The 23007-nt window shown below is 40.4% G+C and overlaps 1 pseudogene; it reads left to right on the top strand.

Moving 5' to 3' along the window:
- Nucleotides 1-23007, top strand: part of LOC106586492 (VPS10 domain-containing receptor SorCS3-like) — a 47072-nt pseudogene that overhangs the window by 20090 nt on the left and 3975 nt on the right.

The raw sequence follows: 23007 nt of genomic DNA, 5'->3' as shown, positions 1-23007 counted from the left end.
GCAAACTTTGATGAAAAGGCCTCTCTCCCCCTTGTTGTGAGGAGTGCAGTGGGGAGCTCAGGCTTGTTCTTTTTAACCTCTTGGCGTTCCCCTAGGATAGGGGGCGCTAAAGCGATTTTTGAAAAAGATTAGTGCCCATTTTAAACGGCCTCCTACTCGAACTCAGAAGCTAGGATATGCATATAATTAATACTTGTGGATAGAAAACACCCTAAAGTTTCTAAAACTGTTTGAATGGTGTCTGTGAGTATAACAGAACTCATATGGCAGTCAAAACCCCGAGACAGATCGAAACAGGAAGTGGAATTCTGAATTGCAAACTCAACTTCATCACGTTGCCTATTAATCACACCGTGGGCTATGGTTCATTGAGCACTTCCTATTGCTTCCACTAGATGTCCCCAGTCATTACAAAGTGGTTTGAGTCTCCTACTGTGAAAACTGAATGAATGAGACGCTGTTGAAATTGGTCACATGAGGAGGGCCATCACCATTATGACGCCGGCGGCCCTGGCTACCCTCCCCTTTCGAAACGTTTTGAAACACAATGCAATCGTCCCCCTCGAATCTTATTGGCTCTCTTGTTGAAAAACGCCCTGAAGATTTATGTTATACAACGTTTGACATGTTTGAACGAACCTAAATGGGAAAAAAATGCATTTTCTCGAAATGGCTGTCCCGTGGCCGCCGGAGCATTTGGATAAGCCTTCAGACGCGCTAACAAGAACAAGCTCTTGGAACATAAAGGAGTAATTTTTTCGAACGAAAATACATTTGTTGTGGACCTGGGAATCCTGGAAGTGCTTTCTGATGAAGACAACCAAAGGTAAGGGATTATTGACAATAGTATACAAGACTAGATGTGATATGCGATTGTTCCAAGATGGCGCTGACCTGTAACGTTAGCCTATTTTTCAGAGTATCGCATCCCCTTTCATCGCAAAGTATGATTACCCAGTAAAGTTAATTTTAAATCTGGCATTACAGGTGCTTTCAAGAGATATTCATCTATAAATCTTAGAATGACAATATTACATTTTAAAAATGTTTTCGAATAGTAATTTAGTAAATTGTAGCTCTGTTTCATCGGATGCATTTGAGGGGAAATACTTAGTCAACGTTACGCACCGATGTAAAATGCTGTTTTTTATATATAAATATGAACTTTATCGAACAAAAGAATGCATGTATTGTGTAACATGATGTCCTAGGTGTGTCATTTGATGAAGATTGTCAAAGGTTAGTGCTGCATTTAGCTGTTTTTTGGTTATTTGTGATACATGTGGTTGGTCGGAAAATGGCTATGTGGCTACTTTTACGATATACTCCTCTAACATAATCTAATGTTTTGCTTTTGCTGTAAAGCCTTTTTGAAATCGGACAACGTGGTTCGATTCAGGAGAGGTGTATCTATAAAAAGATATAATTTGAAAAAATATTAATAAATTATTAAATTTTGTTATGCTAATGGCGATATGATTTTTCGCTGGATGTCCGTCCCGAGGCCGCACAGGGGTTAACTGTACCAACCATGGTGATCTTCCTCTTCAGAAGCTACTGGCTAAGATCATTAGAGGTGAAGAAATTGTTTCACGTGACATTGTGCCCCCTCAGTCCATCTGTCACATCAAGCACAACCCGCATCCCCTGGTTCTTCTCTGGGCCTCCACTGGTCGGATTCCCTGTGTAGACTTGTATCTTCCAAGCATAGCTGGATTGTGCATCACAGGCCACCCATATCTTGATGCCATACTTTGCTTGCTTGCTGGGCATATACTGCCGGAAAGGACAGCAACCTTTTGACAAAAGAGATTACTATCAGTAATTAGTATCAGTGTCACAGAAAACAAAATCAAATCAAACTTTATTTGTCACATGCGGCGAATACAACAAGTGTAGACTTTACCGTGAAATGCTAACTTACAAGCCCTTAACCTGTTAGGGCTAGGGGGCAGTATTGACACGGCTGGATAAAAAACGTACCCGATTTAATCTGGTTACTACTCCTGCCCAGAAACTAGAATATGCATATAATTAGTGGCTTTGGATAGAAAACACCCTAATGTTTCTAAAACTGTTTGAATGGTGTCTGTGAGTGTAACAGAACTCAAATGGCAGGTCAAAACCTGAGAAGATTCTGTACAGGAAGTACCCTGTCTGACCATTTCTTGAACTTCTTTGCCATCTCTATTCATTACAAAGGATCTCTGCTATAACGTGACACTTCCCACGGCTCACATGAACTCTCAGAAGGTGGCAAAAAGCTGAATCGTGGCTTTGCAGGCTCTGGCTGAAAAAAAGTTGCGCATTTGGGTAGTGGCTGGTTACAGTACTGTGAGACTCAGGCTCGTGCCCGCGTCGACCGAAAGCTTTGTTTTCTTTCCTCTGTTTAGCTAAATGGACATTCCCGGTCGGAATATTATCGCTTTTTTACGAGAAAAATGGCATAAAAATGGATTTTAAACAGCGGTTGACATGCTTCGAAGTACGGTAATGGAATATTTAGATTTTTTTTGTCACGAATTGCGCCATGCGCACGACCCTGATTTACCATTTCGGATAGTTTCTGGAACGCACGAACAAAACGCCGCTATTCGGATATAACGATGGATTATTTTGGACCAAACCAACATTTGTTATTGAAGTAGCAGTCCTGGGAGTGCATTCTGACGAGGACAACAAAAGGTAATCAAACTTTTGTAATAGTAAATCTGATTTTGGTGAAGGCTAAACTTGCCGGGTGTCTAAATAGCTAGCCCGTGATGGCTGGGCTATGTACTTAGAATATTGCAAAATGTGCTTTCACCAAAAGCTATTTTAAAATCGGACATATCGAGTGCATAGAGGAGTTCTGTATCTATAATTCTTTAAATAATTGTTATGCTTTTTGTGAACATTTATCGTGAGTAATTTAGTAAATTTTTTGTAAATTCACCGGAAGATTGCGGGGGGTATGCTAGTTCTGAACGTCACATGCTAATGTAAAAAGCTGGTTTTTGATATCAATATGAACTTGATTGAACAAAACATGCATGTATTGTATAACATAATGTCCTAGGGTTGTCATCTGATGAAGATCATCAAAGGTTAGTGCTGCATTTAGCTGTGGTTTGGGTTTTTGTGACATTATATGCTAGCTTGAAAAATGGGTGTCTGATTATTTCTGGCTGGGTACTCTGCTGACATAATCTAATGTTTTGCTTTCGTTGTAAAGCCTTTTTGAAATCGGACAGTGTGGTTAGATTAACGAGAGTCTTGTCTTTAAATAGCTGTAAAATAGTCATATGTTTGAGAAATTGAAGTAATAGCATTTCTAAGGTATTTGAAAATCGCGCCACTGGATTAGACTGGCTGTTGCGTAGGTGGGACGAATTCATCCCGCCTAGCCCAGAGAGGTTAAACCTGTTAGGGACAGATGTTCCGCTAGCGGAACGCCTCACCAATATCCAATGGTATAGAGTGGGGCGAATTAAAAATACCTCAAAAATGCAAAAACTTCCATTTTTCAAACATATGACTATTTTACACCATTTTAAAGACAAGACTCTCCTTTATCTAACCACATTGTCCGATTTCAAAAAGGCTTTACAACGAAAGCAAAACATTAGATTATGTCAGGAGAGTACCCAGCCAGAAATAATCACACACCCATTTTTCAAGCTAGCATATATGTCACAAAAACCAAAACCACAACTAAATGCCGCACTAACCTTTGATGATCTTCATCAGATGACACTCCTAAGACATTATGTTATACAATACATGCATGTTTTGTTCAATCAAGTTCATATTTATATCAAAAACCAGCTTTTTACATTAGCATGTTTTGTTCAGAACTAGCATACCCACCAAAAACTTCCGGTGAATTTACTAAATTACTCACGATAAACGTTGACAAAAAACATAAATTATTTTAAGAATTATAGATACAGAACTCCTTTATGCAATCGCGGTGTCCGATTTTTAAAATAGCTTTTCGGTGAAAGCACATTTTGCAATATTCTGAGTAGATAGCCCAGCCATCATGGCTAGCTATTTTGACACCCACCAAGTTTGGCCCTCAACAAACTCAGATTTACTATAAGAAAAATTTGATTACCTTTGCTGTTCTTCATCAGAATGCACTCCCAGGACTTCTACTTCAACAACCAATGTTGTTTTGGTTCCAAATAATCCATAGTTATATCCAAATAGCTCCGTTTTGTTTGTGCGTTCAAGTCACTATCCGAAGGGTGACGCGCCGGCACGTTTCGTGACAAAGAAAATCTAAATATTCCATTACCGTACTTCGAAGCATGTCAAACGCTGTTTAAAATAAATTTTTTATGCGATTTTTCTCGTAAAATAGCGATAATATTCCAACCGGGAGACGTTGTATCCGTTCAAACACTGAAAGTAAAACATGGAGTCGTCACATGCACGCGCACGCCAGTGCCATTGTTCTCAGAAGTACCACTCTCCAAAACCCCTGCTGTTTTTCGCCCAGAGACTGCAGAGATCTCATTCAAAATTCTGGCGCCTTCTGAGAGCCAATGAAAGCCTTAGAAAATGTCACGTTACAGCAGAGATCCTGTATTTTCGATAAAGAGGCTATAGAAGGACAAGAAATGGTCAGACAGGGCACTTCCTATATAGAATCTTCTCAGGTTTTGGCCTGCCATATGAGTTCTGTTATACTCACAGACACCATTCAAACAGTTTTAGAAACTTTAGGGTGTTTTCTATCCAGATCTACTAATTATATGCATATTCTAATTTCTGGGCAGGAGTAATAACCAGATTAAATCGGGTACGTTTTTTTATCCGGCCATGAAAATACTGCCCCCTATCCCTAACAGGTTAACCAACAGTGCAGTTCAAGAGGAAGAAATTATAAAAAATATAAGAAAATAAGTATCCTAAGGTAAAAATAAACAATAAAAAGTAACACAATAAGAATAACAATAAAGAGGCTATATACAGGGGGTACCGGTAAGAGTCAGTGTGCGGGGGCACAGGCTAGTTGAGGTTATCTGTACATGTAGGTGGGGGCGAAGTGACTATGCATATGTAACAAACAAACAGCGAATAGCAAATAGCAGCAGTGTACAACAGGGAGGGGGGGTCAATGTAAATTGTCCAGTGGCGATTTTATGAATTGTTCAGCAGTCTTATGGCTTGGGGGTAGAAGCTGTTGATGAGCCTTTTGGTCCTAGACTTGGCGCTCTGGTACCGCTTGCCGTGCACTAGCAGAGAAAACAGTCTATAACTTGGGTGACTGGAGGTTCTGACAATTTTATGGGCTTTCCTCTGACACGCCTATTATATAGGTCCTGGATGGCAGGAAGCTTTGCCCCAGTGATGTACTGGGCCATTCGCACTACACTCTGTAGCGCCATACGGTCAGATGCCGAGCAGTTGCCATACCAGGAGGTGATGCAACTGGTCAGGATGCTTTGGACCATGGTAGTTCGTTGGTGATACGGACACCAAGGAACTTGAAACTGTCGACCTCCTCCACTACAGCCCAATCAATGTTAATGGGGGCCTGTTCGGCCCGCGTTTTCCTGTAGTCCACAGTCAGCTCCTTAGTCTTGTTCACATTGAGGGAGAGGTTGTTGTCCTGGCACCACACAGCCAGTTATCTGATCTCCTCCCTATAGGCCATCTCATTGTTGTCGATGATCAGGCCTACCACTGTTGTGTCATCGGCAAACGTAATGATGTGTTGGAGTCGTGTTTGGCCACGCAATCGTGGATGAACAGGGAATACAGGAGGGGACTAAGTACACACCCCTGAGGGGCCCCAGTGTTAAGGATCAGCGTGGCAGATGTGTTGTTGTCTACTCTTACCACCCAGGGGCGGCCCGTTAGGAAGTCCAGGATCCAGTTGCAGAGGCAGGTGTTAGCTTAGAGATGAGCTTCGTGGGCACTATGGTGTTGAACGCTGAGCTGTAGTTAATGAACAACATTCTCACGTAGGTTTTCCTTTTATCCAGGTGAGAAAGGGCAGTGTTTTAGTGCGAATGAGATTGTGTCATCTGTGGATCTGTTTGGGTGGTATGTGACTTGGAGTGGGTCTAGGGTGTCTGGGAGGATATTGTTAATAAAAAATAAGTTACACAAAATGCAAAAAAACTAACAAAATAGCACAATGGGTTGGGAGAATGTAAATCAATCACATAAATCAATGATATTGCAGCAATACGTAATAAAATTAACATTGAAAATCACTTGCATTACAGATATGAAAATAAAAATGTACTTCTGAATGGAACCAGTTGCTCATCCACTGTTTCTTCTGGCCCAGGGCTGTAGAGGTATGGCAGACGCTCCATCCACTTCTCTCAGATCTCTCTTATGGCCGACAGTTTGTCTCTCACACTTCTTGCAGGTCTTGACTCACGGTTATCAAATCGTAGCATTCTTGAGAAAGTGTGAAAGACTTTCAGTGGCATAGTGGCACGGAACATCACCCTTGATCTCTCTGCATCCCAGAGACTACATGTAGCCTCACCTCGGGACCTATACACACCCTCTAAGATTAGCAGCTCTATGTAGGCACGCAGGTCAATCTCATCCATCCTTTTCCAGTTTATGGAAACCTTCCAATTTTATCCTGTCCAGATTTTTTCAATTGCTGTTGTGATGAACATGTAGAATGTTGAGGCGATGTCCTGGGCATGGACAACTGCATGTCTTGTGGGCCCTGGGGTCATCCTTATGACATTTTGTGCTGCCATCCTGCCCTGGTTGTCAAATGGTGACAAGGACCATGTTATTTTGCTGTTCTTTGACAAAAATGTCTCTCTTTCAGCTTGGGGGATTTCTTCATCTGAAGATGATGCATCGTTCTCTGGGTTGTATTCTTCCCCATCTACTTCTTCAGATACCTCCTCCTCTTCTAAATCATTGTTCTCTTGTTCCTCCTGGACATCTGAAAAAATCAGATCTATGACCTGTTGGGCACTGAAACGTGCACTCATGGCTTCAGCAAAGAGAGGACTGGGGGGACTATCATCTGCAGCACCTTTATAGCCTCTGACTGCATTCCCCATGAGTAAACAATGCTTTTAGGAAATGTTTATGTTGTCTGAAATTGTTTTGATTTTGTCTGAACTTTAGTAGTGTATGTGGTTAGTTCAATCAGTAGCACACAATCTCAATGTATGTGTGTGTGTGTGTGTGTGTGTGTGTGTGTGTGTGTGTGTGTGTGTGTGTGTGTGTGTCTTTGTGATGTGTAAATTATTTTATAACTGCCGGGTCAAAAGCTACCCTAAGACAATCTTTGTACCCTGGTGGTGTACAGCTTTTATGGAAATATGAACAAAGGCGATATTTCACTTTTTCTAATGTTGGGGTCACTCTACGAAAAGTCATCAAATTTCAAGTTAAACATAGCGGTGGGTCATTTTTTACCCTTAAGACCACACATAGGTTATAGTGGCCAGTGATTTCAACTCTATGTATATAGGGCAGCAGCTTCTAATGTGCTAGTGATGGCTATTTAACATTCTGATGGCCTTGAGATAGAAGCAATATTTTTCAGTCTCTCGGTCCCAGCTTTGATGCACCTGTACTGACCTCGCCTTCTGGATGATAGCGGGGTGAACAGGCAGTGGCTCGGGTGGTTGTTGTTCTTGATGATCTTTTTGGCCTTCCTGTGACATCGGGTGTTGTAGGTGTCCTGGAGGGCAGGTAGTTTGACCCCGGTGATGCATTGGGCAGACCGCACCACCCTCTGGAATGTCCTGTGGTAGCGGGTGGTGCAGTTGCCCGACAGCCCGTCAGTGATGTGTACGCCGAGTAACTTGAAGCTTTCCACCTTCTCCATTGCAGTCCCATCGATGTGGATAGGGGGGTGCTTCCTCTGCTGTTTCCTGGCACCACACTCCCAGGGCCCTCACCTCCTCCCTATAGGTAATCAGGCCTACTACTGTTGTGTGAACAAGCCAGCCAAATGTCAAGTAAATAATAAATACAAATATAACACGCTTATGTCTAAAAGGATTATCCAGCTCCTTGCGGTGCAGTGTTTGAATTGGCCCCTTGTCTCTGGATTTGAACAGGGAGGCTTTGTCAATTAGTGAAAGTTCCATTTAAATGTTGTCTCTGGTCACCACGACACTTTCAATCAGTGTACTTTGATATTTTTTATGTGATATATTCTGCTGGTGTTTTTTTATCCATGGTTTAGTACATTTTGAGGTCAGGAGTCCAGGTGATGCTTTTAGCACGATGCCGCCACAGATTTCCAATTTGAATATTTTTTACAACAGACACAGTTAGTTAAGGGAGCCTGTCCAAATGACTTACATCACGCACATCCGCATAGACACAGACTTAAAAGAGACACACATATACACACACTTTCTCTCTCTGTCACACATATCACACACATCAAACACACACACACACACACACACACACACACTGCATGTGTTTGAAAGCTAGGATAAGGATAAAGATTAGTCTCAGTTAAAAAGGATAAGAGTTAACAGAAGCCCAGGCGGATATGTACACGACAGAACGCCGAGTCACACCACTGTCAGCCGGAGATTTACTGTTAAAATACCATGTTATATCTCTCCGCTATAGGAACCTTCACCACTTAGATCACGGTAATGCCACGTACACCCACATCAGCTCCCATTACAGTCTCAGCATGGCAGACCACAGTATTACTCATAAGGCATCACGTCAAAAACATGATAAAGCGTGTTTTAAGTCTAGAATAAATCTTGTTCTTCAACTAAATTCCATCAAAACTATAAAACATTATGACAGTTATAATTGTTGAGTAAGATTTCATTCACCTTCCCTTTTCAGCTAAAGTAGTCTTACTGAGAAGACGATCCAACATATTACCCCAGTGATAATGATAAGTGATACTGGCAAGCTCAGTGTGAGAGATATTCTTTTCTCTAATTCTTCATTTAAGAAGGTTTCTATTTCTTTTTCCCAAGTACCTGTAAAATTAATATGTCGATGTGCCAGTGCTTTTCATATTTAAACAAAAAATTATCTAAAAATAACATGTCGATGTGCGAGTGCTTTTCATATTGTGAAGTAGGTAGTCTGAAACAATATCCATATAATTACAATCATATACTGAGTGAATCATCCACTACTGAGTCTGAATCATCCACTACTGAGTCTGAATCATCCAAAACTGAATCTGAATCATCCTCTGTGTTTGTATCAGGTTCTGTGGAACATGTCCAGCTGCTGGCTCCGTTTGTGGCCATCAAGAACAAGGAAGTAAATCTAACAGCAGTGGTCTGGCCCATCCACTCTAGGACCCTCACCTACTTCTGGTGACTGGGGAACAGCAGTGAAGTAAATTGGACTTAAAACACTTGGTGTACAGAGAAGATGGCCTAGAACTGAGCCCTGTGGGACTCCAGGACTCCGGTAGTGCGACCACATGGTGCAGACACAGGTCCTCTTTTGATGTTGTGTATAGTATACAGTTTACTGTATGTGGATTACCAACTGTACAACATAAGTAAAGGTAAACTGACACTATTCAAAAGGGGTCTTCCCCTACAATGCCATATACTGTACATGTACTGCAGTTGTGGCTGGTGTCACTGTAACTAAATCGGAGGACAGGCTTATTGTAATGGCTAGCACAGTGTCAATGGAACCGCATTGAACACATCAAAGACCTGGTTTTCATTTCAGTTCCATTCAATTTCAGCCATTATTATAAGCTGTTTTCCCTTCAGTAGCCTCCACTGATGTATATATGGGTTATACATGATTTTTATGGTATTACATACAATGACCTCTTCTTTGATCGAAGGCGGCTATGATAGAGGTGGAGCAGTCTCTGATTTTGTATTTTCTTCAAACATCTTATTAGTATGTCACAAGTTATTACCTTAGCTGCATTGGTTCTAGGTCTTATGGGGAGGATGTTTTTTGTAGGGTTTTACTCAAGTCAGAATTTCGACAACTCTAACTACTCAAGTCAGAAGTTATAACTACCCTTAGTGAGAAGTTCAAGGAAAAGTTGTTACCATCTGAAACGGATTTCTTTCATGTTCTGGGGTTTTAGCTAAAGGTTTTAGGTGAAGGGATTATGACCGGATCAAAGTGTGATCATCAATTTTGTCCATGTTCCCTCTTCCTCCAGCCGGTGATCAGCTTAGACGGGAGCATCTTGTATACCTTCACCAACGAGGGAATGAACACTGTTACGGTCCAAGTGTCTTCAGCCAACACCATACTGCAAGACACCAAGACGATAGCAGTCCAAGGATCAGTTCTCTCTCTCTCTCAATGATTCTTCCTAATGTAATGCTAATTAACACATATAGCAGCCATCTCACTTGGTATGCAACGTTTGAGGGTACTTTTCATTTGAGTATGTCAGGATATATGAGAAGAGGACATTTCTCCAATTATCTAAGAAAGCACGTGTGCGAGCAATCATCTCCACTTGTCAAACCATGAGCACACGCATACGCATACGCACACACTCACACACACCAACATCTCTGTCAGCTTTCCCACCCATCAGAAGGCAATTAGAGGAAGGAAACAACCAGAATGAATGACAGTGTGGAATGAGGAGGATATCTTGAGAATATTGCACATAGATCAGGAGTTTAACCTCTATGGGCTAGGTGGGACGCTTGCCTACTCAACAGCCAGTTGAATCCTGTGGCGCGTTATTGAAATCCTTAGATATGCTATTACTTCAATTTTTCAAAAATATGACTATTTTACACCATTTTAAAGATAAGACTCGTTAATCTAACCACACTGTCCGATTTCAAAAAGGCTTTACAACGAAAGCAAAACATTAGATTATGTCAGCAGACTACCCAGCCAGAAATAATCAGACACCCATTTTTCAAGCTAGCATATAATGTCACATAAACCCAAACCACAGCTAAATGTAGCACTAACCTTTGATGATCTTCATCAGATGACAACCCTAGGACATTATGTTATACAATACATGCATGTTTTGTTCAATCAAGTTCATATTTATATCAAAAACCAGCTTTTTACATTAGCATGTGACTAGCATGTGACTAGCATTCCCACCGAACCCTGCCGGTGAATTTACTAAATTACTCACGATAAACGTTCACAAAAAGCATAACAATTATTTTAAGAATTATAGATACAGAACTCCTTTATGCACTCGATATGTCCGATTTTAAAATAGCTTTTCGGTGAAAGCACATTTTGCAATATTCTCAGTAGATAGCCCGGCATCACAGGGCTAGCTATTTAGACACCCAGCAGGTTTAGCACTCATCAAAGTCAGATTTACTATAAGAAAAATGTTATTACCTTTGTTGTCTTCGTCAGAATGCACTCCCAGGACTGCTACTTCAATAATAAATGTTGGTTTGGTCCAAAATAATCCATCGTTATATCCAAACAGCGGCGTTTTGTTCGTGCGTTCTAGACACTATCCTAAAGGCTAAATAAGGGTGACGAGCATGGCGCAATTCGTGACAAAAGAATTCTAAATATTCCATTACCGTACTTCGAAGCATGTCAACCGCTGTTTAAAATCAATTTTTATGCCATTTTTCTCATAAAAAAGCGATAATATTCCGACCGGGAATCTGTGTTTAGATAAACAGACAAAGGAAAAGAAACCATTCAGTCGAAGCGGGCACGCGCCTAAGCCCATAGTACTCTGAGTGGCCACTTGCCAAAAGCGATAAAGTGTTTCAGCCAGAGCCTGCCTCGATATCGTTCAACGTTTTCCCGGGCTCTGAGACCCTATGGAAGACGTAGGAAGTGTCACGTTATTGCACAGATCCTGAGTCTTCAATAAAAAGAGCCAAGTTGAAACACTACTTCTCAGACAGGCCACTTCCTGCTTGAAATCTTCTCAGGTTTTGGCCTGCCATAGGAGTTCTGTTATACTCACAGACACCATTCAAACAGTTTTAGAAACTTTAGGGTGTTTTCTATGCAAAGCCAATAATATGCATATATATGCATATTGTAGTTACTGGGCAGGTGTAGTAACCAGATTAAATCGGGTACGTTTTTTATCCAGCCGTGCAAATACTGCCCCCTATCCCCAACAGGTTAATTAACCTGTTGGGTCTAGGGGGCAGCATTTGCACGTCTGGATAAAAAAAATGTACCCGATTTAATCTGGTTACTAATCCTACCCAGTAACTAGAATATGCATATACTTATTATATATGGATAGAAAACACTCTAAAGTTTCCAAAACTGTTTGAATGGTGTCTGTGAGTATAACAGAACTCATTTGGCAGGCAAAACCCTGAGACATTTTCTGACAGGAAGTGGATACCTGATGTGTTGTATTGACTTTAAACCTATCCCATTGAAAAACACAGGGGTTTAGGAATATTTTGGCACTTCCTATTGCTTCCACTAGATGTCACCAGCCTTTACAAAGTGTTTTGAGTCTTCTGGAGGGAGATCTGACCGAACAAGAGCCATGGAACGATGATGTCCCATTAGACACCTGGCGCGCGAGTTCATGTTGGGTACCCTCGTTCCAATACGTTATAAAAGAGTATGCATTCGTCCACCTTGAATATTATTCATGTTCTGGTTAAAAAAGGCCCTAATGATTTATGCTATACAACGTTTGACATGTTTGAACGAACGGAAATATATTTTTTCCCCTCGTTCATGACGAGAAGTCCGGCTGGCTTACATCATGTGCTAACGAGACGGAGATTTTTGGACATAAATGATGAGCTTTTTTGAACAAAACTACATTCGTTATGGACCTGTGATACCTGGAAGTGACATCTGATGAAGAGAATCAAAGGTAATGGATTATTTACATAGTATTTTCGATTTTAGATCTCCCCAACATGACGTCTAGTCTGTATCGCAACGTGTATTTTTCTGGGCGCAGTGCTCAGATTATTGCAAAGTGTGATTTCCCAGTAAGGTTATTTTTAAATCTGGCAAGTTGATTGCGTTCAAGAGATGTAAATCTATAATTCTTTAAATGACAATATAATATTTTACCAATGTTTTCTAATTTTAATTATTTAATTTGTTACGCTGACTTGACTGCCGGTTATTGGAGGGAAACGATTTCCTCAACATCAATGCCATAGTAAAACGCTGTTTTTGGATATAAATATGAACTTGATAGAACTAAAAATGCATGCATTGTCTAACATAATGTCCTAGGAGTGTCATCTGATGGAGATTGTAAAAGGTTAGTGCATCATTTTAGCTGGTTTTATGGTTTTGGTGACCCTGTCTTTGACTTGACAAAACATTACACACAACTCTTGTAAATGTACTGTCCTAACATACTCTAAATTTATGCTTTCGCCGTAAAACCTTTTTGAAATCGTAAAACGTGGTTAGATTAAGGAGATGTTTATCTTTCAAATGGTGTAAAATAGTTGTATTTTTGAAAAATTTGAATTTTGACATTTATTTGGATTCAAATTTGCCGCTCTTGAAATGCACCTGCTGTTGATGGAGTGCACCACGGGTGGCACGCTAGCGTCCCACCTAGCCCCAAGAGGTTAACCCTTTCATGCGTGAGTTTCAAATATCTCTAACAGTCGCCCCAGCGTGAGTTTTTTATGCACGTGATGTTAGAACGTTCTCTCTATTCCAGAATGTGATTGTTACGCAACAGTACATTTAATCCGCGCTGCCCTCAAACCAAGGGACTGTTTTTATTTATAGGCTGTTTTAAATTTGTCAAATTATTTTCAAACAAGTTTTTTGTTTTCTAAGAACAGTTTGAATTGAGGTGTGTTCCGCCTCATTCATTCACATAAAAGTAGTCATTTTTACGACATTTCTGACCTGGACAAAATTCCACAAACACTTGCCAATTGTTAGTGCAGTTTAAGACTGCAGACATTTGCTCATCTCCTGTTCTGCTCACACGTGTTCACATTTTCCGTCTGTTGCCCGCATCGAAGTCATAGTTGTTTTCGTTACCAATAATAACTTTGGAGATGTGTGCATTTCTATGAAAGTAAGTGCCTTATTATATTATAATAGTTTCTGTATGTCTGTTATGTCGTTTCTACTGTAGCATAATATTTTTGTGTATATTCCTTATAACCGCAGACACACGAGGTAACGTTACTAATTTCATAACCTTTATGGTGTTATACTCAATGCTTAGGTGTCACAACTTCCGCCATAAGTTGGTCCCTCTCCGTGTTCGGGCGGCGTTCGACGTCACTGGCCTTCTAGCCATCGCTGATCCATTTTCCATTTGTTTTGTCTTTGTTTTACACACCTGGTTTCAATCCCCCAATTACTTGTTCATTATTTAACCCTCTGTTCCCCCATAGTTGTTTGTGAGTGATTGTTTATTGTATTGCGGTCCGTATTTGTGGCCTTGTATTTATTGATAGGTATTGTTATTATTATTGAGTAAAATTGTGACATTACTCATATCTGCTGTCCTGCGCCTGACTCTAATCACACGGGTTTGATCGTAAGCGTCAGGGACCAAAATATCACCAACCGTGTGATGGTACGTGTGAAAGGGTTAATGGTCTGTTTCTGTTTCTCCCATGGGTCTCTCTCTCTCTCTGACAGAGTTCTTCAAATCTCTGCTTTTATCTTTCTCCGCTAATCTGGACGAGTACATCCCTGACGTCCCCGAGTGGAGGCAGGATGTGGGGAGAGTCATTAGGAAGGCTCTGCTCCAAGTAAGTGTGAATTCCTTCCTTCTCTCATTTTCTCCCTCTCTCTGGTCTTTTTCTATCCGCTCAGACACTTCGGCGTTTGCCTTCGGGCTGTCTTGTGATTCATTATCACACAGGCAGCTTGATGAGCACTAACACCTTATTTTCAGAAGTCGGAGCGATGAATTGTGTTCTTCGGAATTGGTCTGGAATGATGGAGATCTTAAACATTTACTGGGGCATTGGATGTGCTTAGTATCTGCGGAGGAGACCTAGCGCTGATATGACATAGTTAAGTGTGTTGTTCTTCCACTTTGTGTGGAGATTTATCCCTATAGCGTGCGACTTTTGGTCTATCTTTGTCTTCACCAACTCCAACGTGGATTTGACATGAGAGGCGACTCAGGCGAGCTAGGCTGAAAGTCAGTGGAGGGAGCTCAGTGTGAGGTCAGGGTGAGGATTGATGAGGGATAAAGTGCATTTTGTCACCTGGGGGCCACATATTATGTTCATGGAAGACTAGTATAGCACCAGCCAATTGAATTGTGTTGAACTGAGGGGCTCACTCAGTTATAGAAAGCTCTAGCTTGAGCTATTAATTGCTAGCCTCAATAGACTGTTACAGCACCTCTTTTCATACAAAATGTTTTGTTATACAACCTTTTAGTACCTACATACATTATACTGTATCTATTGAATTTATGAACACTAGTTCATGTGTCATATGCTCCTCCATATACAGTTTAATCCTATCAAAACATCCCTCCTTTCATCTCTTTCACCCTTTCTCTAAAGGAAATCATATTAAGGCCTGTTCATCCATGTACTGCTAGAGTTGACATAGGGTTCAAAGCCTTGATATTGTGCAACAACCGCCATACAAAGTGTTTTTTATTCATTTATTTGTATTTTTCTGCTGTTCGCATTCAGTTCACCTTCAAGTTCAAACATATTCCATGTCAAGGTAAACAACTCCCTACAATAAAGCCAAGATGAGAAGGAGCATCAACATTGCAATTAAAGTCAAGGTCCGTTAAACTGCAATGTTGCCGTACTGCAGTACAGCTCTATGGCTGACCATAGTGAGAGCCAGGCAGGGCTTTTGCTCCTCGGCTGATTCCAATCCACCGCCTAATAGAGGTTTGAATGGGGAGTTCAGTAATAGAAGCTATTTGAAGTTATTTTGAGAAGTCATTCCTCCTCTGTTTTTTTCCCCAACCTGCAGAACATGGAAGAAGGCTGAAGGCTCCCTCTCAGGTTCCAGACAATGACCGTTGGCAAATTCAGATATTTTAGTATGTTTCGCGGAAGCCCCCCCTGGTTTCACCACCAGCTTGTTAATGCACCTCTCAGTGTGGTGAAAGAAGTTAACATGACCTCTTTTTTCCCCAAGAGAGTGCACTTCTTCTATAGTGGACAAATAGCATCCCTTTCTCGCCCCCTCCCCCCATTCCTTTCCTGGGTGACGACTGTACTTTACTTCACCGAATAAAGTGATAGTCATAGGTGAATCATCATAACCTATTTATAACAATATTTTTGGAAATAATGCACTATGGAAGGAGTTATGAAGATAGAATAACCCAATATCGTCAAGTTCACAACGAATGAAAAACAGAATCCACTTCATGGTGTGTTTACAATTGTAATTTGTAATTGACAACTGTTTCATCTTATTTATTTAGCTTTGCATACAGTAAGATTGTGAGGAAGCTGCTCCAAAAATGTTTGCTGTTTTAAATATTAAAGCGTCAAGATACAGCCCTGCAGAGGTGGATTTCCAGCCAAATTTGGGCTTGGACAAAATTCCCTCAAACGCTCACTTATCTGACTGTCTGACTCACCTACTCTCTTCCCTTATCCCAGATCATATTTTCACTTCAGCCAATGAGTTTTGGGAACATAAAATGCCAGATTTACCCAAGAAGACTTTTTAGATTAATGAGTAATTGCAAAGAGAACAAACATGGCCTGAGTGTTTTGATTTGTACAGGGGCTATTGCATCCTATCCCCTTCCCCCTACCATTCCTTCTATACCTCTTTCCCCTCATTGCAAGTCATTCCTTTGCGCTCTATTTGTCCACTACTTTGCCACTCAAATAGTGATTTTAAGGGTTGATAATTGATGTGCTTCAAGTGTAAATGACTTGCCGACTACGCCACTCCATTGTCCGCCAATAGCCCCATAGAGAACCTAAAAAAAAACATTAGTGGCTTTTAAAATGGACACTTATTGGTTGGAACTCGTGCCTCGCTGGTAATCTAAAGTGGATGAAGGCCATTATAAAGAAAAACATTTAATAGTAGATATTTTGAAGGAAAAATAGTTGTTTGGCAAGACGTACTTTTCCCATCGACATAAATACACTTTCGCAAAAACATGGAGGTTGAGATTGGATTGAAGAAAGGGTAACATTTTATTTGACACCTAGGGTCATAACACATTATGACACGGTCATAACCATGTCATAGTAAGTCATAACAGCAAAAACAACAAACTGTCATTATGTCAGAACATTGTCATGGCACATATAGTTAGACCTGTTGTGACATATTACGTTATTTTACAGCTGGTTATGACATCTACATAAGAGCGACAAATCCCACAAAACCTACCACACAAAGCAAATCATTCCATTACACCGTAGCCTACTTGTAAACAGTATGTTTATGTAATATTACATTTTCTAGTGTCATGAAGTGTATTTTCTTAGTCCAATTAAAGAGACACAGGATGGTCAAAATGCTTCATGACAGTGTGTTTTTTCCATAAGTTATTCAAAATACGATGAAAAAAATGTATTACAACAACAAAGTATTTAACTCTGAATTGTATTATTTATTCAAATGTGTTTTTTCCCTGTCAAGAAGCTTCCCTTCCCTTGGATGCAGCAGATGAACAGAATGGAGTATGCTACAATGCTGTGACGCCACTAAAGAAAGCTACGTGACCATATGTCAGTCATAAGTTCCAAAGAGGGTGTTTTGTCCTTCTCCTGCATTCATCCCAGTCATCAGCAACAGAGCATTGGGCTAGGCACATGTTTGACATCAATGTGTGTACAATTACAATGGTAGTAAAATGTTATATAACATACTATTTACAAGTAGGATTGGTTTGCCTTGTGTGGTAGTGGGCTTTGACACACCTACATAGATGTCATAACCAGACATAACATATTTTAATATACAGTACCAGTCAAAAGTTTGGACACACCTACTCATTTAAGGGTTTTTCTTTATTTTTGACTATTTTCTACATTGTAGAATAATAGTGAAGACATCAAAACTATGAAATAACACATATGGAAACACGTAGTAACCAAAAAAGTGTTAAACAAATCAAAATATATTTTACATATTAGATCCTTCAAAGTAGCCACCCTTTGCCTTGATGACAGCTTGCAGTAGAGGTCGACCGATTAATCGGATTGGCCGATTAATTCGGGCCGATTTCAAGTTTTCATAATCAGAGAGAAAGTAAACATGGTGTCGGCTCGTGCACGTGCCTCCAGTCTCATTGTTCTCAGATCGACCACTATCCAAATGCGCTAATGTTTTTCAGCCATGGCCTGCAAAGCCACCATTCATCGTTCTGGCGCTTTCTGAGAGCCTATGGGAGCGTTAGAAAATGTCACGTTATGCCAGAGATCGCCTGTTTTGGTTAGAGATGATCAAGAAATGGTCAGAGAAATGGTCAGAGAGAGCGCTTCCTGTTTAGAATCTTCTCAGGTTTTGGCCTGCCAAATGAGTTCTGTTATACTCACAGACACCATTCAAACAGTTTTAGAAACTTTAGGGTATTTTCTATCCAAATCAAACAATTATATGCATATTCTAGTTACTGGGCAGGAGTAGTAACCAGATTAAATCGGGTACGTTTTTTATCCGGCCGTGCAAATACTGCCCCCTATCCCGAACAGGTTAATAGTGCCTGCTAACATGAATTTCTTTTAACCTCTATGGGCTAGGTGGGACGCTAGCGTGCCACCCGTGGTGCACTCCATCAACAGCAGGTGCATTTCAAGAGCGGCAAATTTGAATCCAAATAAATGTCAAAATTCAAATTTTTCAAAAATACAACTATTTTACACCATTTGAAAGATAAACATCTCCTTAATCTAACCATGTTTTACGATTTCAAAAAGGTTTTACGGCGAAAGCATAAATTTAGAGTATGTTAGGACAGTACATTTACAAGAGTTGTGTGTAATGTTTTGTCAAGTCAAAGACAGGGTCACCAAAACCATAAAACCAGCTAAAATGATGCACTAACCTTTTACAATCTCCATCAGATGACACTCCTAGGACATTATGTTAGACAATGCATGCATTTTTAGTTCTATCAAGTTCATATTTATATCCAAAAACAGCGTTTTACTATGGCATTGATGTTGAGGAAATCGTTTCCCTCCAATAACCGGCAGTCAAGTCAGCGTCACAAATTAAATAATTAAAATTAGAAAACATTGGTAAAATATTATATTGTCATTTAAAGAATTATAGATTTACATCTCTTGAACGCAATCAACTTGCCAGATTTAAAAATAACCTTACTGGGAAATCACACTTTGCAATAATCTGAGCACTGCGCCCAGAAAAATACACGTTGCGATACAGACTAGACGTCATGTTGGGGAGATCTAAAATCGAAAATACTATGTAAATAATCCATTACCTTTGATTCTCTTCATCAGATGTCACTTCCAGGTATCACAGGTCCATAACGAATGTAGTTTTGTTCAAAAAAGCTCATCATTTATGTCCAAAAATCTCCGTCTTGTTAGCACATGATCTAAGCCAGCCGGACTTCTCGTCATGAACGAGGGGAAAAAATATATTTCCGTTCGTTCAAACATGTCAAACGTTGTATAGCATAAATCATTAGGGCCTTTTTTAACCAGAACATGAATAATATTCAAGGTGGACGAATGCATACTCTTTTATAACGTATTGGAACGAGGGTACCCAACATGAACTCGCGCGCCAGGTGTCTAATGGGACATCATCGTTCCATGGCTCTTGTTCGGTCAGATCTCCCTCCAGAAGACTCAAAACACTTTGTAAAGGCTGGTGACATCTAGTGGAAGCAATAGGAAGTGCCAAAATATTCCTCAGCCCCTGTGTTTTTCAATGGGATAGGTTTAAAGTCAATACAACACATCAGGTTTCCACTTCCTGTCAGAAAATGTCTCAGGGTTTTGCCTGCCAAATGAGTTCTGTTATACTCACAGACACCATTCAAACAGTTTTAGAAACTTTAGAGTGTTTTCTATCCATATATAATAAGTATATGCATATTCTAGTTACTGGGTAGGATTAGTAACCAGATTAAATCGGGTACATTTTTTTTATCCAGACGTGCAAATGCTGCCCCCTAGCCCTAACAGGTTAACTAGGGAAATTGTGTCACTTCTCTTGCGTTCTGTGCAACAGAGTCAGGGTATATGCAGCAGTTTGGGCCGCCTGGCTCGTTGCGAACTGTGTGAAGACCATTTCATCCTAACAAAGACAGCCAACTTCGCCAAACGGGGGATGATTTAACCTGTTAGGGCTAGGGGGCAGCATTTGCACGTCTGGATAAAAAAAATGTACCCGATTTAAGATGGGCGACACCTGGAGGGGGGTGGAAACAATCACAAGGACAGGTGAAACAGATCAGGGTGTGACAGTATCAAGATAATTACATATGTTAACTATGTACTTGCATGAGAAATCATTATTTTCTCTACATATTCTCCTGTTTTTTAGCTGTGTTTGTTTATTTTTGTAATGTCAGAAATGCAATGTCATTTACTGGAGATAATGTAAGCACATGTTTTGTTCTATTTTTAAAATGCATGATATGGTTGTCGTCATCCTTGGTGTATGAAGATTATTTTGTCTGTATACATCAATGATGTCGCTCTTGCTGCTGGTGATTCTCTGATCCACCTCTACGCAGACGACACCATTCTGTATACTTCTGGCCCTTTTTTGGACACTGTAACTAACCTCCAGACGAGCTTCAATGCCATACAACTCTCCTTCCGTGGCCTCCAACTGCTTTTAAATGCAAGTAAAACTAAATGCATGCTCTTCAACCGATCGGTGCCCACACCTGGCCGCCCATCCAGCATCACTACTCTGGACGGTTCTGACTTAGAATATGTGGAAACTACAAATACCTAGGTGTCTGGTTAGACTGTAGACTCTCCTTCCAGACTCACATTAATTAAGCATCTCCAATCCAAAATTAAATCTAGAATCGGCTTCCTATTTCGCAGAAAAGCATCCTTCACTCATGCTGCCAAACATACCCATGTAAAACTGACTATCCTACTGATCCTTGACTTCGGCGATGTCATTTACAAAATAGCCTCCAACACTCTACTCAGCAAATTGGATGCAGTCTATCACAGTGCCATCTGTTTTGTCACTAACGCCCCATATACTATCCACTACTGGGACCTGTATGCTCTCGTTGGCTGGCCCTCACTTCATGTTCGTCGCCAAACCCACTGGCTCCAGGTCATCTATAAGTCTTGGCTAGGTAAAGCCCCACCTTATCTCAGCTCACTGGTCACCATAGCAGCACCCACCCGTAGCACGCGGTCCAGCAGGTATATTTCCCTGGTCACCCACAAAGCCAATTCCTCCTTCGGCCGCCTTTCATTCCAGTTCTCTACTGCCAATGACTGGAACGAACTGCAAAAATCACTGACGCTGGAGACTCATATCTCCCCCACTAGCTTTAAGCACCAGCTGTCAGAGCAGCTCACAGATTACTGCACCTGTACATAGCCCATCTGTAAATAGCCCATCCAACTACCTCATCCCAGTACTGTTATTTATTTAATTTATTTTGCTCCTTTGCACCCCAGTATCTCTACTTGCACACTCATCTTCTGCACATCTATTACTCCAGTGTTTAATTGCTATATTGTAATTATTTTGCCACTATTGCCTATTTATTGCCTTACCTCCCTTATCCTACCCCATTTGCACACACTGTATATAGAGTTTTTTCTATTGTATTATTGACTGTATGTTTGTTTATTCCATGTGTAACTCTGTGTTGTTGTTTGTGTCACACTGCTTTGCTTTATCTTGGCCAGGTCGCAGATGTAAATGAGAACTTGTTCTCAACTAGCCTAACTGGTTAAATAAAGGTGAAATAAATCAATTAAAACGATTGGAGAAGGAAAGGAAGGAAGGATATTATTTTAAGTGGAGCTCCTTGAGACAAGGCATATTTTATATCTGCCGTCAAGATACCAAACAGCTGTTCACTGTCTTTACCAACCATCCAACCACAATATTAGTGTTGCACTGAGTATAATTATGTTGATTCCTTAGTCCTTGAGAAAAGGACAAAAAAAGAGAAGTTTGGTTATTAACGCATGCAGAAATCAGAATCACCAAAAATAATCAACATTACACCAGTTTGAGTATTGGCTCAGAATGAGACAAACAAATAACTCGTTTTGGCTGCAATTGAAATGATTTGCTAGTGTCCACCCAAAAACAACACAAATCCTCTTTCACATTGGAAAATATTCTCAGTTGACTTACAAACTTACTACACCAGCTGGGTCCATATTGAGGAGTTAAGGGTTAAAGTTGGGGTGCGGGTGGTGGTAGGTGTGTGTGCGTGTGTGTGTTTGTGTGTGTCTCACCTTAGAAAAAGTGGGAAGAGCCTTCAAGCTGCTTCAGAAAGGCCATTGACATCACAGGCCGCCTCAGAGCTGGGGCTGGAAAAAATACAAAGTAGAAAATATACTGTGTGGTAGCTTTGATAATAGATATGAATATGCATTACAAAGTCAATGTATTATCGCAGATAGATGTGTTGAATAGTATAATCAGCGTCACAATATTCCAGTTTATTCAACAGTAACTGTTGCACTTTATTTGTGACAGTCGTCATTGTAAAAGGCTTGTATTTACCATAATTTAGCATTTACCTTGGAATAGGAATGTCGCAATGCTTGTTTTAAGCAGATGGCTTTTAGTTAGAGAAAAGGCAACCATTTAGAAATAACAATTTTACGCTATCACAGTCTTTTAAATGTGGGATATTAAAAATGCTCTTTCATTGCCGTGGATCTACCCATAATACATAGCCAGATTTATTTACTGTTGAATAAACTTGGCGGCGGAGGCATCCCTTGTCCCAGCTCTGTTGTTTTGGGCCTAGACTACACCATCACACAAATCAGACAAAATAAATGCAATTAGCTGCTGTATACGGGCCACTGGAAGGGAATAGTTTTTTACAATGTTGTGGCACCAAAACTTTTTATTGCACACTGTTGTCCTGTATAACACCATTTTGTTTTCCTTAAAATGGATTAAAGTGAAGCATATGCATTGACTGTATGTAGCCCTACTGTTGCAGACTGTTGT

Source organism: Salmo salar, chromosome 02 (genome assembly GCF_965601325.2).
Source record: "Salmo salar chromosome 02, fSalSal1, whole genome shotgun sequence".
Lineage (NCBI taxonomy): Eukaryota > Metazoa > Chordata > Actinopteri > Salmoniformes > Salmonidae > Salmo > Salmo salar.
The sequence above is the reverse complement of the archived record's forward strand: the minus strand, read 5'-3'. Positions and strand labels throughout refer to the sequence as shown.